Source organism: Camelus ferus, chromosome 11 (genome assembly GCF_009834535.1).
Source record: "Camelus ferus isolate YT-003-E chromosome 11, BCGSAC_Cfer_1.0, whole genome shotgun sequence".
NCBI classification, from domain to species: Eukaryota; Metazoa; Chordata; class Mammalia; order Artiodactyla; family Camelidae; genus Camelus; species Camelus ferus.
This window is the reverse complement of record NC_045706.1, coordinates 19,904,782-19,928,569: the sequence shown is the minus strand read 5'-3', so window position 1 is coordinate 19,928,569 and position 23,788 is coordinate 19,904,782. Positions and strand designations below refer to the sequence as shown.

Here is a 23,788-nt window from a genome sequence, read left to right as displayed (position 1 = left end):
TTTGTGAGAATAAAGGAATCAAAAGTGGAACTTACGACTGAAAAATAGTGGGAAACATTTGTAACAGCAATTATAAAGAAACAAAGTTAAGAAAGGAAGAACAAAAGGATGGCAGAGCAGCAATGAGAGGCCAAATAAGTGAATTAATATGAACTTATAAGTAGATATCAAAAAAAGTTTTATGATTTCATGTAGCAATATAGTAGTTTAGGCGTGCTTGTAATGATTTTGCTCCTTGGATATATTTATATTTATATCCCTATCTGTATCCATATCTCTATATCCATCTCTCTCTTTCCACCTATATACATGTTTTCTATTCAGTCTAGACATATATACTTATCTATTTACATTGAACTAGTAAATTTATCATGTATTTATAATAAATAAGAGTGGGGTGGGGATAAAAAGATATAAAGACACATATCAAGGAGTTAAGAGTTCACGAGACAGGAGAAACAAATCAAATGTCAACTCCAATGTGACAGCTTCCTCCAAAACTGGGCATGGTTAATCACTTTTAGCTGGAGGTGGCTAATGAGAGCAAAACATACATTCTCTTTTCAACTACACATTCAGTGACAATGATTTTGGTAGCTTGTTGTCTTCTAGAGAGGGAGTATTTACAAACTGCAATCTGATTTACCAAGATTCCACTGTTTCTGGCTTCCATGACACAATTTCTTTGCTGCAAAGAATAGTTTCTTTGTTGATCTTTTATATTGTCAGATGCAAAAACAAATCAATTTCTTTTTATCAAAACCCAAGTTTCTATCACAATGCCTGATACATATTTTCCTTTCAGAAGCAAGGGGCTAAGGAAGGATGGAAGGAAAGATCCAGAGAGGGAGTGAGGCAGAGAGGGAAGGAAGTTGCATATGGGTGATTCTGAGTTTGAGATTGTGATTTAAAAAAAAAAAAAAAGCTAAGTAAATTGTTTTTGGGGTATAACTGTGAGTTTAATTCACCAAACTAACATGGCTGCTAGATTCTCAAAAACATTGAGAGTTGGTGATGTGAGGGTGGGAGATTATGATGGTCATTGCAGGAAGGAAGAGATTTTCCTTCAAACTGGTGAACAGTAACAAGATGGGAAAGACCATTTAAAAAAATAGGTAACTGATCTTTACTCTGAGAATGAAAGGGATTGGTATCCTGCTCCAAATAGGAGGAATCCTAGCTTTGCAGTTACATGTAAGTACCTGTTTGATCATTTTGCAAATGGAGACAAACTGGTTTTGACTGAAGTACTACCCTTTGTTTTGTTTTGTTTTCATATGAGGCATGTCCCAAAACAGCTTGGCTACAACTCTCTTTGAAAGACAACAGCAGGGTCCCTTATCTAGGCAAATAAAAAACAAGGATGCATTCTCCCATTCCTCTCAGGTAGGTATAACAGTGCTGCTTGGATTTAAATAGCCAGGAGCTGTTGGGAGGCAGGACAAAGCACTCATTAATAAAGCAGTTTCTGTGGTCAGATTACCTGAGATCAGATCATAGCTCTACCACTTATTCTATCTGTGAATGTGTACATGTTGCTTATGTGTAATTTTCTCATCTGAAAAGTGGGATTCAATGGGATTCATTGGGTTGTTTAGAGAGTCAAATAAGTAATAAATAGATCACTCAGTATAGTGCTTGGCATATACTAAGTACTCAATTAAATGTTCATGACACTATTGATGACGAAAATCCTATTAGGAATACAGCTGTCTAAATAGGAAACAGACCTCTAGATCTCTCAGGCTATGTTTTCTGCCCACAGATACTTATAGAAAGATATGGTTGCCTTTAAGAAGGGAAGACCATGCAGGCTTCCTAGGAGCATCAGTGAGAGTCCACTCACATTTCTGTTCTGCCTTTTTCAGTGATCGCTCAAAATACATTTTAGAATTTTGTTCCTTCTAAAAATCTTAAGAGTTCAATTTCTGAGTTTAATGGAAAAATTACCAAAATACCTTTGTACCTGGCCTAAAGTTTCACACTTAAAAAGCAAGAGTATTTTTCATAAGTACTTACTTAGTTTCCCTTGTCAGTCTAAAAGATGCTTGCCTTACTAAATGTAAAAAAAAAAAAAAAAAAAAAACAACCCACTAGATTTATCACACTCTCTATAATGACTGTCTCAGTACTATAAATGTTTAGAATCATTATCCAGGAAATATTACACCCTTTTAATGATTTCTGGCATATCTAGAAGATTTAATTATTAATTTCTATACTAAGTCAACCGAGTTCTTATTGACTTCATACTAAAAAGTTATAAATAACTATACTTCAGAGAAGAGTTTTGTATCCTTTATTCTGATTCTTTTTCTAAAGTTTGAAAGATTTGCCTGAGATTGAAAATTAGTTATGCTTTAACAGACTCTCTGGTGCATGTGGGGTTACAGTAATAATGATGTAAGCAAGTTTCACTGACTCTGACTCCTAATCCTTTGGAAAATCCTTTCCCCTCCCCAGCCAAACATATCTGGGCTCACCAAGATGAATAACTTGTGCTCACAAACAAGCCAATTTTCTGCTGGCTCCCACTGCGACTGCTGCCTGGAATTCCTAAGTACCTATAGGACCCTGGTGAGTTACCAGTTGCCCACCAGGTGCTGCTGTTTCCCCTAAGAACACTGAATTTTGTCCTGCCACAGCTGTGAGTGTAGGGCATATTACCCTGAGAAGGGAAATATTTCCTCTCTTTTCTTGGGCCATATTTTGTGAAAGCAGCACTCAAGAAATGCTGCTTATGCCCCCAAAGTGTTTCAAAGATTTCAGTACAATAATCCCTTCTGCTTTGTTTTATTTTGTTTTTGCTCCTATTTTTAATTTGAAAACCTTTGTTTCATATTCAATTTAGAGATGAACTGTGCAGGGAATGGACCAGGAGCACAGCCAAGTGATGGGCACCATACTCTACATAGAATTACCCTGCCTCTCCCATAGAATAGATTCTCTCCAAGGAACCTCTGGAGCCTTCATGGAAGCAGATGTTGGCAGTTTCAGCCATAGGTTGGGAGGCACATATGATTTAAACTCAGAGGTAATTCTCACTTGTGCTCCCCTCCAACTGCTCCCCACCTCCCACCTTCCAGCACACTTGCTCCCCCACTACCTAATCACCAAGCACTGTTTTCCTTATCATTGTTTTATTATGTAGACCCTAACTTTGCTATTTTAAATCTAAAGCTAGCTAATTGGTTACTATGTGGGGCACCAATGAAACAAATAATCTTCAGTTCAGCTGCATATACTTCAGTCTAGCCTGACCATGGCCCATAGATTAGGTCACATTTCTTATGCAGACAGCATTTATAGAAAATAGTGTTCTTCAGACAGTTCCAAGGATGCCTGATCTTTAATTGAAGCCAATTTTACTCATCATTTGGCATCGCTTTCTCTGCTACTGAGTAGTTTTCAGTTTATTTGGGATGACAGTTTGGTATTCATGAGATTTCAAGCAAGAACTGTGGTTACCACAAAACCAAAGACTTAATTTGTTAGAACAGAGTCTACCATAGGAATTTACTGGGAATGAGAATAGCCATGGAAAAATTCACAAAGAGTAAGCAATAGGGCCGACTCTTCAAATATTAATAGAAATTAGTTAGAGGGAGAGGTGGTTGTTCCAAGTGAGGACATGACGCTTTCATATTACAAATACTTCTCACTGATTCAGATTCTGCTGATGGGTTCTCATCACCAGTGATAAATTTCATATAATAGTAAAAAAGCAGCTTTAAATTAGAATCCAATGAGAATTAAAAGAATGGTTCCCAGGCAAATAAGCCTAAAACTACCTGCCATTTAGAAGCCAGGGATATAAAAAAACTCATCTCTTTCTATTCCATTTCGGCAGCAAATGGTTTCTCTAAATTCCCCATCTTTTCACCCTAGTTCAAGACAAAATTTCTTATCAAAATGTGAACTACCCACATAAAGTGCATGATTTTGCTAAGAATTCTGTGTGAAGCTAAAGCTTTGCTAATTTTAAATCAAATTAGCTTGACTTTAACTAGAAACTCAAGCTTATGAAATGATTTAACATTTCATAACCTATGTACTTTCCTCCATAACCCCGATCCTTTGGCTAAACCAAGAAAAAACACAGCTTATTTTAATAAATTATTGATTTAGCAGGCCTTAAACACACTAATAACTTGCAAGAATAAGTCACTGTTGGACTGAAACCAACAACATAATTAGCCTCCGGAACCATTGGCTTCTTCATTTATAGAATTGTCATTTCATGAGGATTGAGAGAATTTAACACTTCAACATTTCAACAACCAAAAGAGACATTCTGTGGAGAAACAAGATTTTTTTCAGTTTATTATCTCTATTAAAATTTTTATAAAAATTGTAAACATGGCTTTCTTTTGAACACGTGATTATTATGCCATCCTGAGCTTAATACAATTTTGATACAATTTTTCTCTCTTATTACTAATTCCATTTTCTGCTCTTAGTGGTTTAGCATAAGATGAAGGTAGCATAAAGCATGGGGAATTTAATAGTTTTTTTTTTAAATACAGTTACATCTATCATCTATGTATTTTTCTATATATTTATTATTTCATTAATGTTTATTTCATTTATTTTAAGATGGCATTGTGGATGGCAGTTAATAGTTAAAATCATTGAAAAACAAAAAAGCCCTTATCTTTAGAATTTGATTCAATTAAGAATCAAAATGAAGGGGAAAAAAGAAAGGAAAGAAATTTGAGCTGTAAAAGCCTGGTGATTCCTAAAAGAGGTAGTTGCTCCACGAAATTTGTAAAATAGGGAGCCATCAACAATCTGGACACAATGGGAATCATCCTACAAGTTCTTGGGCATTATGCTCTATGATTTTAACCTCCCCCTTGGGGAGAAGGAAAATCACACTTAAAATCCACTTTGTGTTCTAATTGCTTTCATTTATGAGAGCCTATTTCAGATACTAAATGTGGTATATCACCTCACAATAACCTTAGGTGTAGGTGCTAAGATCATCTTCATTGCACTGATGGAATCTAGGTTAAGAACAGTAAATTACCTACATCAAACAGTTTATAAATGGCAGATAAAGGATCTAAAAAACCAGATGGACTTTAAAACCCCACCCCTGAATACTAATTCACAGTTGAGTCATGAGGCTAAATAATTTCATACTACACATTTATCCTCATCTAACTTTTCCCTCTTTCTTCATTTACTTTATGTAAGTGTCTACCTGCCCCATGTAAAGATATTTGAAATCAGATGCCACACCTTAGAGGGAAGAAATCTTACAATGAATATAGGATTTTCCTGATTGGCCAGTGGAGTTGTTGGGTAAGGGGCAGAATCCTGCATTCACTTAGTAGATTAAGCTCTCCATGGAAGCAGATACACTAAAACTTCTAGACAGCTAGGAGGATCTCACAGCCTAAGACATCCAATAATAATCTCACCAATGAGGCCCTTTTGGACTTAGATGCTTGTCACCAGAATAAAGTCCTACAGATGTGATCCAGCAAGGAGGAACTCATTCTACAGAGAAGCATTTTTGATTCTGGATTCTATTCCAGATAAGCACAAAAAGACCAGATTCATACATTTTTATAATCCAGTACTTACTACAGTGCCTGACAGAGTTAACACTTATTGAAACAATAATATAATGACATTGGACAATACATGAACATTAATCACACTTTTTGTAAGTGCTATATTTTCATTTTTTAATACTTACTGCATTATACTAACATAGATACTATCCTTCTTTACATCTTTAAGAAAGAAAAGTGAGGTACAGAAAATACAATAATTTGTTCATATTCACTACTCTTATTAATGACTTAGGTGTCTTAAAAGGTTTGCCTGTTTCCAGAGGTCTTAAACACTAGATTTGTTTTTCTCCTATAATCCCAAGACCTAGCACAACTCTGGCACATAATTACATCTCATTAATTTTTGGATACTGGCCAAATAAATATAGAGCAGATGTCAGAAACAGTAATTACAGCCAAGTATATAGCCACCAGAATCTAGCTCCTACTATTATGGAGAGTTTTGGCTCAGTCTTCCTGGCTTTTTGAGAGATGATGGCAGAGATGGAAACAATTCCTTATTTTGTACTGTAATTACAACAATATTTGTTCCTATTACCCCATCCTTTACGTTAGCTACTTATGAAGATTGAAATCCATATAATAAGTCTTGGTGTGCCTCAGCACTAAAGCTCCACAATGATGTGTTCAAGTCAAAAGGTGAGAACAATGACAAGAGGTGCCCCACCCACTCTATGTGTCCTAGAACTAAATCTACATACTTTATGAGTAATTAATAGGGACATTTCATGTTCTCCAATTTCTCTATACTAATTGCCCTCCTCAGGGTTATTATAGACAATTAGAAAGAATCAGAGACAGTAGAAAAAACTCTCTCACCATCTTGCGTGTCATCAGGGAAATTTAACTCCATCCTTAGGAAGAGACTTCAGATGATACTATAGTCTTATAGAATCTGAAAGTCTATCTCTTATTTTCCTTAATTTTATTCTTATCTTACAGTTTGACAGACATATGCATTCATAGGTCACCAATTCCAGGAACTCCAAGCAAGAGGCTTAATTCTTGCTGCTATGAAATTCAGGTGTCATAAAATATTTGTGAAACAAGAAATGACAAAGAATCAAATCTTTAAAACATTACCTTCAATCATCATGCACAGTGGCTTGGTCCTAAAAAAAAGTGTTGGAATAAATGTGTATCATCCCATAAGATGTACTATTTCCTTTTTTTTTTTTTTAAGAAACATTACTTTGAATACAATGAAAAATCTCCCCTTTTGCTACCAACCAGCATCTGACATTTATCTCATAAACATCATTTATTATGCTTACTAGCACTACTATATATTTTGGTACATGAGGCTGCCAGTAAAAGTAAGTGAGGTAAAAAACACAGCATACTTAACTTTGAAATATATTATTTACAGGGTTACAAAGTAAGTGGTCCCTTCTGCCCTCGTATGTCTACCCAGAAATCCAAAACTGTTTAAGATTTGATGTTCCAGTAGGTCCTCATGTTTAATTCCTACCTACACTACAGAGCATTCTCTTTCCTTGCAACATCTTTTGTCTCAGCCTATCTGTCCTAACCCACTTAATTGGCCCATTTCGCTAAATTATCTGTTAGGAAGGAGTTGGTTTTGAGTTCACACTAGGTTTTGGACATTCAAATTCAAAATACTGAGACATCCTAGAAAACACCTTCAAGAATACTACTACATAGTTACACAAGTAGGTGCTTTAATATTAAATAACAGAAGGGCAATAATAAAACCACTGTAAAGTATTTAAAATAAGACACTGTGACTCAAATGTATTAGTGTGCTCTTAATTACATCTTTATGCAGTATTTGTGATTTTGTCCGACCCCATGCTAGGTAGCTCATCCAAAATTTACAGAAAACTTCAAGGATAGTGGCTAAATATAACTTGTATCAAAAACACATGCAACTTTTAGCAATAATGAGAGCTTCATTGCTTCCCTTATTTTATTTGTGCAGCAGGTGATCTTTAAAATTAAGTCCTTGATAAAATGAAACTGAAGGTAATTCATCTTGGGCTACATCTCACATACAGGGGAAATGACTCATGAATAGTTATAGGGCTCAAGCTTTTGGGATAAAAAAAATGTAGCATTAATGGGAGGATCATAATAATTAAGTGGAAACCAATCCACAGATATCAATAGCCACTCACAGACTCATTGGCAAAGGTAATGAAGGAATTATAACTATCATGAATATTCCATATTAGTCTTTAATTACCAGGGCAGGAGCCTGAGCCTTGATGATTTTTTAATGAAAGGTAGGATGATTTCCTAATTTAGCATTTTTCATTTTTAAAAGCTCATTAGCCCACAAAAAATGTGATGAGATATATATATGCTAATTAGCTTGATTGTAGTAATCCTTTCATTATATGTATATATATCAAAACACCATATTGTACACCTTAATATATACAACTTTTATTTAGAACTTTTAAAAATAAATGAATAAAAACCTGGAAATATTTCAAAAATAAATAAAAATTTATTTTTTCTATTATAGCAATAATATTTGAAAATGCAGTAAGACTTGACCAAAAAACAAACAAAACACGCCAGGTAGAGATATTCAAGCTACAGTTTCAAGAGTAGACCTCTTCAAGATTTACTCTTCTTTTGTTACCCAGTAAATGGTTCTTTGCCAATTTTCTGAGCCCTCATTGCACTATCAAATATTAACTCTCTATTTCCTCCCAAAAAGAGAGGAGAACTCTGTGTTACTTAGTACTAGGGGTAATTTGCATGCAGCAAACTCTGGAAAACCAAATTCAGGTGAGAGAGAGATAAAGCTAGGCCCACTGCTTGAGGACCTCAGAAAAATCCAAATCTTACCCTAGCATCATTACATCAATGGGGCTTTGAAATAGTTACTCACAGAGTCAAAGAGCCAAGACGGTCTTCAAAATTGAGTTCCACAAACCCATCAATGGTCCCAGTTGGTTGATAACTAGCACACAAGAACAAACACACCTCTTACTGGTTTTACAGTAACAATTTACATTGAACTTAGCAAAGGAGAAGAAACATGGATTATCAGAAAGAGAAGAAAATGTTTAGCAGGAGTTTATGATCTAGTTTGTATATTTGGGAAAAGCACTGCCCTGGGGCTCTGCTACATAAGCTTTTGCTCTTTTTAATCCTTCCTTTGAAATTTGCAGGCAGCACTAGGTTTTTAAATTATATTTGTGTGGGCTTTCATTCTTCATGGTGAATACATTAAAGGTAGCCACTATTAAAGTTTCTTTTCATTTATTGAAAAAGAAATGAATTGCCACCTATTAGACCCGTTTTAATGTTCTCTAAGCATATTATTTGCACATTTAATTGTAAGCCATCAGTAAGAAACTTCTGGATTGACTTCTTTTTCAGCGTGAATGAGAGAGGTAGGGGTGTATTTTTAATTATGGTGAAATGCACCCTCTATTTTAAACACTGAAGAGAAGCATAATTTCATAAATCCATGTGATAAGAGGAATGTGAGAATAACTGCTTTTTTCTTATTAATTTCTATTTCTATAAGGGAGATAGATTGAGAATCTTATCTGAAGGTTATACTTTTAAATAGTCAGATTGAAAAGTCGTGAACTAGCTTTTGAAATTTGGATGCAATTGGAGTTCATTCAAGCCCATTTACATCATAATGGGATCTTAGAATTGAGCACAGGGGGAAAAGGACTGATTCAGCCCTGATACAATGTGGGACTGTTCTCTTCAGTAAAATCTGTAAGGTTTTGTCCAGACTGGTAAAACACCCATAACTTATGGCCTTACTATCTTTACTTGAAAACCCATTTCCTAATATTATAGTAGTCCCCCATTATCTATGGGGAATATGTTCCAAGATCCCCACTGGACAGTACCCTAAATATACTATGATTTTTCCTATATACATATGCATACGTATGATAAAGTTTCATTTATAAATTAGCACAATAAGAGATTGACAACAATGACTAATGATATAGAAAAAGTACAATATGCTATAATAAAGCTTATGTGAATGTCCATTCTCTTTCTCTCTCCCCAGAATATCTTATTGTACAAATTTAATGCCTTTTTCATCTTAACTAAGCACTTATTACACACTATAGCCATAACTTTTACAGTTTGAGATGCAACAGCAAAACTAATAGAGATTTCTTTTTCCTTCTTCACAATTTCATGGATAGAAGATTCATTCTTAGCATAGATCTTAACAACCTCAGCATACTTTTTTTCCCTTTCCTTATTAAGTCGAGGACTTTCACTTTTTACTTAAAGGAAGCACTTCATGGCTTCTCTTTGGCATATGTGAACTGCCAGAATCACTACTCTTGCACTCTGGGGCCATTATTAAGTAAACCGAATATGAAGGAAAATTGGCATACAGGTCCTAGCTATAGTATGGCAATCCCTGAGGCAGCACAAATGCCTCTGTTAATCCAATTTAGTGCTACCTAGTGGAACAGGCATTATTTAAAAGTGAAGGTGAGATAATAAGGGGGAACCTGAGAAGTGGCTTGTATGGTCTGTGTGAAAGGTCCTGAAGACACATCAGAATTACAGTGATGTGTGCTTGTCTATGAGGCTTACCTGTGGAAAAGACCACTTCTCGTCAAGAAGGAAATGGAATCACTATCAAGTTCTCCGCCATAGCTTCCACGTATTGTGAGTTAGATTTACTCTCATAAGTTAACCATAATTAACCACTGGAAATTAAATCATTGGGGAAATAAAAACCCAGAAAGTACTATGACAAAAATATCAGAGCTTGATCCAGTGTCTTCTAGCAGGACTTTTAAAATGCCAGCCATGGCCAAAGCACCTTTTGTGAATATTTTCTTACCTCACTTAGTACTTGCTGGTGCTACTTCCAGAAAAGAATAACTTAGTTCAATTGCTTCCATAAACTCCAGCTGATTTTAAACTCCCACTTTCTCACAACTCCAGTGAACACTGATGTGTAAGCTGAGAGCTCTCTGGCCTCCACTGTGCTGTGAAGGACACAGGAGGAAGGGAGGGACAAAAGGGATAAGAGAAATTTGTGTAAGAGGCATCAGGAATCATTGACTTTCTCTCACAAGCAATGCAGAAAGACATCCTCCATGAGTAAGAACACCATTTACAATAGCTGCATTTTGAAATTCTGAGTTTAAAACCTTTTGAATACACCCTTTAAAGTGTTTAAATTGTGCTACAATTCAATGGAGACTGTACAAAGAAATCTTTTTGTGGTACATATGATGAACACCTATAATGGCTTCTAAAATTAATCAAAGTAATTTTTAAGGCAAGAGGGCCTTAATAGAAGAAACAGAAACTAAATAGAGTAATTGTTTTCATTTGCTAACAGCTACTTGTGTAAAAATCACCAGCTCAGTAATGTTTATGGCATTCAGGCTAAGACCTGTACATCTGGAAGAACAAAAGAGATGAAATTCCTTAAATCAAAGAAAAGAACAATAAAAAAAATCGAATAAATGTGATTTGTCATCAATATAAATATCTTGAGGTTGAAGTCAGTCCTAAAAACAAAGCCAGGCAGTTTTCCTAAATATCTGTATATAGGGCCATTATATTATCTGGGTGTTAAAAAAATATCATGAAAAGATAACAAGGACTGGGAATAGTTTAAAAGAATGCATGTATAGACCTTTCCTTTATTTATTTATTTTTATTTTTAGGTGAGGCCTGAGATTCCCAGGACGCCTACTCATGTAACAACAGAGAGCCACTCAATTGCCATTTATAGAGGGTATGTGTGCAGGACTGTATTTTTTGTTTTTGTTTTTTCTTCTACTGAGAAGGGAATGCACATTTGGGACAGAGCTGAACTGTTCAGAATAATGGAGAGATGGCCAGTCCCTAGGTTAAGCCCTCCTCCCTCCACATGCTTGCCCACATAGCACTCCATCTCTCTCCATAAAACACAGTTAAACAAATATTTGAAAAATGTGACATCACAAATTGCTGATCCATATATTTCAGTTGTATTGCACCTAGAGGTGCATAAGTATAGCTAGATAAATGAGGCTAAATGAATTGATGGCCACCAGTCACAAAAGACTTACAGACTGAAAAAAAATAATCAAGGGTGACTTATGCTGTATGGTTCCCAAGCATAGTTAGTAAAAATGAAGCTGTCCTCTTCCTTCACCTCTGGCCTTCTTCACTTGTTTCCTTTTCCTCTCTTCAACAAAATTCCTAAATTAAAGTAAGTCTTGGTATTCACTGCCATTGTTCCCAGAAAAATCAAGAAAAGAATAATGATAAATATAGAAACACATTCATTAGTGACTTTTTGTTATTGTATCTGTTGAAAGAATCAGCTTAGGGACATAGGCTGGTAGAAGCAGCTGCTTCATAACCAAGAGTGACAGCTAAAGTTTTTTAGCAGAGAACTTTATGTATGTGTTGAGGGCGGAGGTGGTAGTTAGGTATAACTGAAAATAGCTGTTACAAGTTGAAAGGTTGCAGATGATTTCACCAAATGATGAGGGCTGCAGTTATATTTAAAGCATGGCCTAGGAAAATGAATCATTCTGATGATGAGGTAGCAGCAGCATCTTTTTAAAAGATGAGTTTAAAATATAAGAAAATGTACCAAATGGTAATTAGTAGTTGCAATTTATCTTCAGGATTTTTAAAACTCTGTTTTCTCCATTCCAGAGAAAATAATCTGGAATGAGAGTCAAAGTGTTCAACAGCCAAAGCGATTGGACTCCACTCCCTCAGAAAGGATACTGGCCCATAAGGTTTGAGTGTAATCATAGGGAATCTTTAGGTAATTGACTGACAGTGCTGTCCCCTAAAAGAGTAAGCAGCTTAGTCAACAACAAATATTTATTATATGATTCCTATGTACTAGGACCTTCACTTGCACAAGAGAAAAAAACACCTGCCCTCATAGAGCTGAAACTGTAATAGGAGAGACAGATAATAAGAAAAATACATAGTATATTGAATATTGATGAGTACAGATATGGGCAAACTTTCATTTTCAGAGATGTCAGACTAACTGAACCTGAATTGCCTTCCTGTTATAACTATAAAAGAGGACAAAATATACAAAGCAACTCATAAATATCACACAACGGGAACCCCAGGATAGTAATCCCTGAAAGTAATAAATGAAGGACAAATGAGTTGACTCCTGCAATTAGGCCTAATATTTTGCTAGGAATTACTGTTCTGACTGCATAAAGGGAAATTTCTGGAGAAAGAACAAGAAGGGAAGTGTACACTTGTTAAAGTCCCACCTGCCAGGGTGGAAACAACCCATAAATCACCCATGATTTTCAGAAAAGACTCCAGAAGTTTCAAATGCTTTTAGCATAGATAAATTAGCTTTAGACTAAAGGTTATATGAAAAAAAAAAAAAAAGCCTTAAAACATCACACTGATTAGCATGAAATTTAGCTGCTAGCCAAAAGACCTAACATTCTTAAAAAAATAAATAAATAAAATCCATCCTAAAACAGTATTCACAATGTTCAACATGCAACAAAAAGTACTAGGTGAGCAAAGAAACCGAAAAAAGCTCTATAACTAGTAGAAAAAAATTTTAAAGAAACCACAAAAAACAGAAATAGTGGCATTAGCAAACAAAGACTTTAAAGGAGCTATTATAAATATGTGCAAGAAATTAAAGGAAAACATAATTAAAAGAAAGACACAGAATAATATAAATGAAACTTCTAGGGTTGAAAAATAACAACATACATACATGGGATGGGCTTTAAAGCAGATTACCTACTACTAAAAAAAGAAATAACTTTCAGCTTTGTAACAGAAACAGATAAATAACTTTAAACTTTGTAACAGAAACCATACAACAGAAAAAATACAAATCAGAAAAAATGTAGCAATATTTTAAAGAGCTGAAAAAATGTTAACTTGTTATTTTATGTTCAGTAAAAAGTCTTTTAAAAATGAATGCAAAAAAGATAATTTCAGGTAAATATGTGTTAAAATAAGATTCATTTTTATCTGGCATTACAAGAAAACACTAAGTTCTACAGGATTAAGTAAAATTATACCAAATGGAAAGTCTCATTGATATAAAGAAATAAATAGCATCAAAATAATAAATGTTCATATATACATAAGATGTCTCTCATTTAAAAATAAGTTATTAAAATAAGCTAAAGTAAAAATAATAGCAATATATTTTGTGGGTTGTTATGGGTTATGGAAAAGAATCTGAAAAAACTATGTATATATAAAATGAATTACCTTACTGAAACTAACACAATATTGTAAATCAACCGTAATACTTTTTTTTAATAAAAAGATGAATTACCTGTTGAAATGAAATTAGTGAACTGTCTTGGCACCTTTATCAAAAAATCAGTTGACCCTTGTCATTTAAGGGAAAACAGGGTAGACATATTTTTCCTATTCTTTATGCTAAGTATTACAAAAAATTTTGGACATTTTGTGTGTATCACAAACATAAAAGACACTAAAAAGTGCAGAGCTGATGAAGATGGCAACTTTAAAACATCAGTAGGTACAGACCAAAAACATCAGCAAAGCTTTCTCTCTAGCTGAAGGACCAGGAGAAGCGTATCCTAGTAACGTAGAAAACTTTTAGACAACAACTTTACTACACACAAAAACTAGCAGAGAATGAAAGAGAGAGAGAAAAAAAGGAAGGGAAAGGGAGAAAGGCAAGGAAGGGAGGAAGAAAGAAAAGAGAAACTGCAACCCCCTTCCCATTCATCCCAGCAAAGGCTGACTGGGAGCCTAAATTTCTGCACTTGCCAGGCTGTAACAATGCCCCTCAACCTGCTGACAGGAAAGGCATGCAATCAGAGAAGGCCAACTATGGAGAGGGGACTTTCATCCCTACTGATCAGTAACAACCACTCCCCTAGCCTGCTCTGCTTCTTGCCCTCCAAGCCTCCCACCCACTCCCACCGTGCAGGGTCAGTGAAGAACATTTGAGAAGCCTGGATTTCCAAACTTATACAGCATGAATGAGCTATGTTTTGGGCCAAATGAAGTCCTTCAAAGTCCAATGACCGCCATTTCTGGGCTCTCAGACATGCTCCCTCAACAGATAAAGTACTTTCTTCACAGGGCATGTTTCCGCTAACAAATAGCCCTAGGTAATGCCTAATCTCACAGTAGCTCAGGCTGGCTTTTTCAGTTTACCTTATCAGAGTCATAGTCCCCACAGCCCCTCACGGACCCTAAACCTCTTACCTCCCCTACAACCAATCACAGACTTGCGCACAAGCCGTTTAGGCAACTTGTGACCCTACCTTGTTAAAGTCCCCAACAACCGGCCCACCCTCGGTGCTCACACAGGCACCTCCCGTCTGCGTGGCCCGCTGTTGTCTGTGACAGTGTACCCTAATACACTCTATTCTTACACGTAATCTCTGGTAAACTCTTTTACGAACCCGCGTGTCACCATGTCACGGGCAGCCCTATTGTGTCCACAACAGTATGCCTTTCCCTCTGGGCTGAGGCCACGTCAAAGGAAGACGACTAAAACAGGCGGAAGTAAATCCAAGGTCTCCTAACCTAATACTCAAAAGTATTCAGATTTCAAGAGTAACTCATTTATCAAGAACCAGGAAAATCAGAACTTAATTTTTCAAAATTAATAAACATAAGTGAGATGACAGACGGAACAGAATTACCTCACAATTTTAAAGCAGCCCTCACAACCGCCTGAGACAAGCGATAAAAGGAGCTCCCAGCTGCCCTTGCGGTGGGCGATCCCAGCTTTCCCGTGGGCGGGCTGCTCTCGCGAGACCGCAGCGCAGTGCGGGGCAAACACGGCTTGGAGCTCAGACGCTGGCGGCAGAGTTCCAGAGGAGCGCAGTGCCTTCCATAGGACGCGGAACTCCACAACTCTCCGCAGTTTGGAGGTGGCCAGCGGGTTCCAGAGAGAGAGACAGAGAGAGAACGGAGCGAACAGAGACCAGAGCCGTCTCTGCGCGGAGAAGTTGAGCCTTCGCCCTGCGGCTTTCTGAGGTTTGACATTCCTCTTTTCATTGGGGCTTTTACTGGCCGGGTCGTTGGCATTTGGGGGGAATAGTGCGGAGAGTTCACTGGTCGTCGAGTCCCTAGATGGGTCGGTTCTCCCCCAGGGGGGAGGTCGCCCTGGGTGTGCTGCTGGCGTCATGACCTCCCACCTCGGGGCCTACCCTCCTGCTTTGGGCCAGAACATTTCTCTAGACACCCCCACTTAAGTCACCTCCCATAACATAAAACTCCTAGAGTTATCGGACTTCAGAAACGCCATGCTCGCCCTGATGCTCAGCTGTAATCAATCTGTAGGCTGCTTAAAATGCCACAGGTGGCGGTGGTGGGAATCAGGATGAGGTGCTAAACCAGCACTCAGTGGCGGGGGTGGGGAAGAGTCTTGAGAAGGGAGAAAAGAGAAGGCAGACAGTGTTGTCTAGTATCGCTGAAATAAACCAACCCGAGCTTGAGAGCCTGGGATGAAATTGTCACGCTGCTTCAGGGTTGGACAAGACTGAATGTGGTTTGAAGAGAGAGTCTGCCAGGCACGGAAAGCCCCCATTAAAGCCCTTGGAATCCCGTTTCACCGAGTTGCCTCCATCTAGATAGTATTCTATTTTCCTTTTCCTTTCTTTGTGACATAGAAGAGTAGGTCAACTTTGGAAGCCATCTGGACATAATTTTTTCAGTGTGCTGTAAGATGCAGCAAAGCAATCACTATCCCATACCCTTCGTGGCTAGTCTTCCCTTCCACAAACTGAAGCGATCTTTGGTGGTCATCAACTCCCTAATGAGAAACCATGATTGGAAACAGATGTGCCACATTACTTCAGTCAAGCAATTTGTGTCTGTGGTGTTTCTAAGATAGGTTTGTTTGATGGCAGTCTTTTGAATCTACTTCCGGGAATTCCTCTTTTATTTTACTTTTTTTTTGTTTCAAAGTTAGTATGAATTTCAAAATACTGCAAGAGATTGAATATGAAGCTGTTTCCAACAGCTAGTCTCTACAGTGAGTGCTTGAAAAGTTAGAGTGAAAGCAGCTTTGAATACTACAGCTGGGATTAGTGTATGGAATTTTGTGGTGATAACTCCAAAAAGTTAGATTACTCTAAAACCTGTCTGCCTATGATGATAGCGGCAGAGTGGTCATTACTTTGGGGGAATTGACTAACAAGGTGGAGGAGGACGCTTTCTGGGTTCCTCGAAATGGTCGATACCTTGATCTAGTTGATGATTTTAAGGGTTAATATATGTGCAAAAAAGCTTTGTGTGCTTTACTGTATCTCATTTCTAAAAGTTGTTGGGTTTTTGTTTGTTTTTAATTTGAAACACACAGAGGCATTACAACACCATCATATATTGGATCTGGAAACCTGGGTTTGAATCTTAGTGTCACCCACCACTTGACAGTTGTGTGACCTTGAGCAAGACTCTGAGCCGCCTTCATCTATGGGATATGGGTGGTGCTTCCTCACAGGATGGTTGTAAAAATTAAATGAAACTGTGTTTGAAAAATGCTTAGTACAGAGCCTGGTATATTATTATTAGGTGCTCAAGAAACAGTAGTCATTGATATATTATTTTCCTTGCACTCAAATTTACTTAATTCTCCTTGATCTCTTAAATTTATTTTAAGGATTAGTTTGTATCATTGAACTAATAACATTACTTCCTCCTAAAATAACAAAATACAATCAGAGGTATCATGTGTTGGTTTTCAAATTAGTTTAAGAGCAGTGTCAGTGCCTACTGGAATGAACTCACTGCTTTGCTGTTTTGATCATCCAGTATGATTCTACCCAGTCAATTCTCTTCCATATCATTCTGCTGTTAAGCCTTGTTCTTTGCTGCCACACTCTAACTTTGTGGAGAAAACAGTCTGTCTCTGTCAAGGGAAGGGTGAGGTATAGTTAGGGATGGAGAGCAACATTGTAGAGAAAAACCACCTCTGTTCTCAACTCCTCTCCCCTGATTTCCTTTTCTGTCACTAATACCTGAAATCCTGAGAATGCTAAATTCTTTTAACCAACTGAAAAATCCATTCCAGTCAAGATGATAATTTAGTCTATATCTTGAGCTTGGAACCATCACATATACCATGTAAGAGGATCCTGCAGAGAATTGTCCATTAAGTAGCCCAACCTTATTCTTCTCTACCTCCCAACTTTTCATTGTCATCTACACCATTCAGAATGCCCTTTCTTCATCTGTCAGCTCTGCACATTTACCTTTGCATGTATCTTTCCTGGCACTTCTAAGTCTCTTAAGTAAACCATCAAGCCCAACTTTCCAACTCTCTTTCTCTCCTCTAAAGAAACAAACATACAACAATAATAAAATAAAGAGATAAGCCATAACAAATGCTTGTGAGGATGTGGAAGAGAAAAGGGGTCCCTGGTGCACTGTGGGTAGGAATGTAAATTGGTACCACCATTTTGGAAAATAGTATGGAAATTCCTCAAAAAATTGAAAATAGACTTACTGTATATCCAGCAATCCCATTTCTGAGTATATATCCAAAGAAGATGAGATCACTATCTCAAGGAGACAATTGCATGTTCATTGCAGCATTATTTACAATAGCCAAGACATGGACACACCTAAGTGTCTATTAACAAATAAATAGATAAAGAAAATGTGATTCACACATATGTTTTTCCCAGCCATCAAAAATAATATAGTCCTGCCATTTTCAACAACATGGATGGATCTTGAGGGTAATATGCTAAGTGAAATAAGTCAGAGAAAGACAAATACTATATAAACTAACTTTTTGTGGAATTAAAAAAATTTCAACTCATGTAAACAGAATAATGGTAGTTGCCCGGGGATGATGGGTGGAGGAAATGGGGAAATATTGATCAGTGGGCATGAACTTCCAGTTATAAGATGAATAAGTTTTGAAGAGCTAATGTACAGCATGATGACTATAGTTGACAACACTGTATTGTATACTTGAAAATCACTATGAAAATGGAAATTCAATGTTCTCATAACAACAAAATGGTAATTATGTGAGGTAAAGAATGTTAATTAACCTTATGGTTGTAAATATTTCACAGTATATGAGTATCAAATCATCACATTTTACATCTTAAATTTATGCAGTGGTATATGTCAACTATATCTCAGTGACACTGGACAAAAACCAAAGTAGTTAGAAACATACTGGAAACAAATTTTAATAGAAGGTCAAATCTGCCCTTAAAATAGTGTTAAAGGAAGTTCTTTAAACATAAAAGAGTAAAAGAAATAATCATAGATTATCAAGAAGGAGAAATAAAGGAAAGTGAAAAATATTGCTACAGATGATATATTTTCCTTCTCTTCTTGAATTTTCTAAATTGTTTGATGTTTGAGGCAAATATTACACCTTATAATGTCCTGAATATATACATATAGTTATATATGTATAATTCAGCCATAAAAAAAGGGAAATCCTGCCATGCCATTTGCCATAACATGAATGCACCTTGAGGGCATTAACCTAAGAGAAATAAGTCTGACATTGTAAATAATATATTGTACAAATTCTGGGTTTTATTATTATCCTCCAAAGGATGTTAATGTTTTTGTATTAGAAGACGATCAAATTAGTTAGACTCAGGTTGACCAGAGTGGTCCAAATCTCACTTCAGTTTTCAAAGCCTTTTATATACTGACTGGGGCTATCTTGTGAGTTTCAGTAATCAGACTGAAATTGTATGGATCCATACATAGAATTAGGTGTCATCGTCTCTGGCTCTTTCCTCCACTGCAGTTAGGGCTTATATCATCTTCTTTGTATGATTCTGTTGGCCTTAAAGATGGCTTGGTTGCTAATGAAGTTTTAACCATGCTGCTTTGCTCCATTGTTGGGGAATACCCTTGTGATGAAATACAAGTGGGGGGAAAGTAATAAACTCAGTCTAACACCATGTTGATTACTTCTCCTCATTTTAACTTCTCTCTAACAATCTGCCAATTTTTATTTGCTCTTATTAGTTTTTGGTAGTCACTTTTTCTTTTGAATTCTGTCCAGAGTTATACTTGAATTAGCTGGAGAACAGTCTTTAAGAGGATCACAGTGAAATATTAGAACTGGAATGATATTAGTATAGTTTGATGATAAAAGTAAAGCGATTATATTATATATGAAATATTGTGTGTTAAAGAGAAGGTATTCAAGAGTGAATTTGTGGATTTTGACCTGACAACTTGACTAATGCTATTGCTATTAGCTTAAAAGTGGGATGTTTAATAAAGAAAAGATTTGGAGTTGGGGTGTAAACAAGTTCACTTTAAACAAGACTGAGATACCTATTACACATACAGTTGGAAAATTTAAGTAAGAAATTCATTATACAAGTCTATTTCCGTGGAGATGTCGAGACGAGATAATTTTGTGAATCATTATACAGATGATATAAAAAGGCATGGAAGTGAATGAGATCACTGAGGGAGTGGGTGTGGATAGGAAAGAGAAGAGACCAAAAGAGATCCAAAGGCTAAGACCTAACTCACTTAAGAAGCAATCATTAAAATGTGCAGATATGCTCAAAGCATTCTATAAAATAGAATTATGAAAAGGAGTAACTAACCCAGTTTGGGGTGTCAGATAAGTTCCATACAGATACCTCTGAAAATGAGTCTACATATATTAGTAAAAGTTAACCAAGGAAAGGAAAGGATGAAGGGCATTCCCAGGTAATAGGACTACAATGAGCAATTCCATTATCGCTAGAGAAAGAATAGAGCAGGTGTGGTAAATGTGCTGGAGAGGAAAGAATAGAATAAGCCATCACAGACTTCTTTACCATGTTAAGAAAACATGCTTAATCAGAAGGGTTTGTGCTTTTAAACTATTTCTGTAGGTAAACTCTTTTATTTGAATAACCTGAGGTAGAATTTTTATTCACAAAAGAGGAGTTTCTTTGTTGAAATTAGTACATTTAGGAAAAGGTAGGGGCCACTGTTCACCTTATGCTGACTACAGATGGCAGCTCCTAAGGCACCTTGAGAAAAATCTTTAAAACGTGTATTTTGGAATATAGGAGGCTAATGAGGTGCTTTCAGTGACATGGCCAAGATTTCGTTTCAGAATATTATACTATCATTTATATGAGATGGATTTAAAGGAACTAGCATTGGCAAATGCAGTGAAAAAAGGCAGGGGCAGGCAGGTGTGAAGATATAGTGATGGCAGAGATTCAAAAATAGTCTGTCAGGCCACAATCCTTAGTGTGGTCACTTTTGACCACTTCCCTGTGGTATTCATCTCAAGGTTAAAATTCCTCAAAAAAAATTGCTCTCAAATTAAGAAACATGCTTCTAAATAATGCAAGGGTCAAAGAGGACATCACAGTGAAAATTAGAAGGTATTTTAAACAAAAAGTGAGGCATCAGAATCTACTGAATATAGCTAAAAGTGTGTTTAGAGGGATATATTTAAAAATACATTAGGCTGAAAATTATCTAATATTCTATCTCATGGTATAAAAAGAACAATAAATAAACTCAAGGGACTAGAGGGATTAAATAATAATAAAAGCATTAAAAATATTGAAATGGAAAGCAAACATAAAATAAAATCAACAAAGCCAAAATTTGTTCTTGTTTTTGTTCTTATTAAACTCTTGTTAGAATAATAAAACACAAATTATTAATATTAGGAATAGGAAAGAGGATATGCCTCAAATCTGGACATCAAAATACACCATAAAGTTGTATTATTAATAGGTTCATTCTAATTTGACAATTTGGATGAACTAGATAAATTGAAAATACATTAAAGAAATAAAGGAGAAAAATGTATGACTATCTGAATAGTTGCAGAAAAATGTTTACTGAAAGTTAATATTCTACATGATAAATTTCAGCAAATTAAAATTACAAAAGCTTTTTACTTTCTCTTTAAGGTTAGTAACACAGCAAGTATATTTACTCACACCAGTTTTAACTGACATTTTTCTGCATATCAGAGCCACTACAATGTGGTATAAAGGAAAATGGTATAAAGATCATAAATTTTAAAAAATGTGCACATGGAAAAAAGATTTGTTTGCCATAAGGTCATTATATAAAAGTCAATAGCATTTTATATAGTAGCAATAAACAATAGAAAATTAAATATAAATTTTCCTTTAAAATACTAGGAGTATTTAATAGATCCATATAACCATTAATAGAGCCATATAACCATTAATAAACCCAGAAAAAATATATGCAAGGCTTCTCTACTGAAAACTACAAAATATATAGAGAAAATAAAGAAAATATACATAGAAGGATATACTGCAATTATAATGTGCAAGACTCAATATTTTGTTATATCTTCCTCTTCATTGGTCTTTAGAGTAAAAACAATGTTCCAAAGTCCTAGCATTTTATGCATATTGAGAGACTGATGCACTAAATTCTGTATGAAAATACAAACAAATGAAAATAACCAAGATATCTTTAAGAAGAAATCAATACTATGGGTTTTAAACTACCAGATGATAAGGTGAATTATAAAGTTACAGTAATTAAGATGGTGTAAATGTTAGACTAAGTGATAGAAAAGTAGCCCAATATAATATGATTTTTACAAGTCAATAAATAGAACCAATATATGAGATCACTTGATTTGTGACAGAGGTACCACTGTAATTTAATAGGGAAGAGGGAATCTTAACAGATACTGGTTTACACAGTATACACAAAATTTAATTTGAGATTTATCAGTAAATATAAATGTGAGATATAAAACAATAAATCTTCTAGAAGTCAACATAAGAAATTACCTTCATGACTTTTGGAGTAGGTATTTCTCATATAGAACACAAATTATTAGTTAAAGGATAGCCAAGATAAAGTGGACATAGCTAACAGTGAGAACTTCCATTCCTCAAAAGACAACATTGAAGGAGTGAAAATGCAGCCATGAGTTGGGAAGAGATACTTGCAGTGACTGTTTCAGCAATGGACTCATTTCTAAAATACATAACACATTCCTAGAAGTTATTAAGAAAAAGATTGACAATGTAATAAAAACTGTAGGAAATACTTGAACAGATACTTCACAAAAGAAGATATCCAAATGGCAAAAAAATCCTGTGAAAATAACTCAAATAGTCCTCAGGAAAAGAAAATCATGAGATATCACTACTTTCCACTTATGGAAACAATTAAAAAGAAAAACAATACCAAGTATTGGCAGGGATATGGAACAATTTAAATTCTCATTCAAAGATGATAGGAATATAACTTAACCTTTGGAAGTGTTTATTAAAGGTAATTTTCTATACATAATAATCCATGATCAGAAATTCAGCTGCTGATTATGTACTAATGAATGCATTGTCTCATCAAAAGATATGTACCAGAAAGCTCATGTAACTTCTATTTAAAATTTGCAAATCTAGATGTTCACCAATAATAGGATGGATAAAGTACGGTATATTCCTAAAATCAGGTAATACACAGCAATTAAAAACAAAAGACTGCATACAATATGGATGAACCTCAGACATACTGCTGCCAAAAAATGACATAAAAGAGCAAGCATTTTATTATCACATTCATAGAAGCTTCAAAAATACACAAAATCCTATGCTATTAAAAGTCAGAATACTGGTTACTTTGTCAGTAGTTGACTAGGAAGGGACATGAAGCAAGTTTCTGTAGTATTAGGTGAGAGTTCCATAGGTTTGAGTGGTTCCATATCTTTGAGTGGTTCATATACCTGTAAAAATTCACCTGTCTGGACTCAATATTTGTGTGCTCTATTGCATATGAATAACACATTCGATGAAAATAGGTATGCATTTGTTTTTAAGTTACTTGGAATGAAGGTCTGATTGGACTGGATGGGTCTCATGCTTGCCCTTTGGCTTGGGCAAGATAGAGCACCTTGAGTCTGAATATCACAAACTCACATTAAAGAGGAGTTTCCCAAGGAAATTAAAAGAATTATTACTAAGGAAGAAAGAATTATTACCAAGCTGTTTTATAGGCAAAACATCAATTGGCTGCCAAGTATGGTAAAGGCAGGATATTAATAATAACTGGCACTTATGTTTGAGTAAACCTTTAACATTTATATTTCACTTAACCCTAACAATAATTTTATAAGTAAGTATTGCCTTTACTCATATTTTACATTTAAGGTCAGTAAGACACAGAGAGCACTTAGAGGCAAATTTGGGATTTGAATATAGATTATCTGTCTCAGAGATCTACATTATGAACTTCTGTGCTATGCTGACTCTCAGATGTGCACTATATGCCCAACA

The 23,788-nt window shown here is 35.6% G+C and overlaps 1 long non-coding RNA gene across 1 annotated transcript; it reads right to left on the bottom strand.

The window, feature by feature from the left end:
• Nucleotides 1-278: 278 nt before the first annotated feature.
• Nucleotides 279-20,955, bottom strand: LOC116667358. The gene is made up of 3 exons (XR_004324246.1): nucleotides 20,764-20,955; nucleotides 8,536-8,543; nucleotides 279-289 (listed from the first exon to the last, which is right to left on the bottom strand). It is a non-coding gene; the product is annotated as an uncharacterized LOC116667358 (long non-coding RNA).
• Between the last annotated feature and the right edge of the window lie 2,833 nt (nucleotides 20,956-23,788).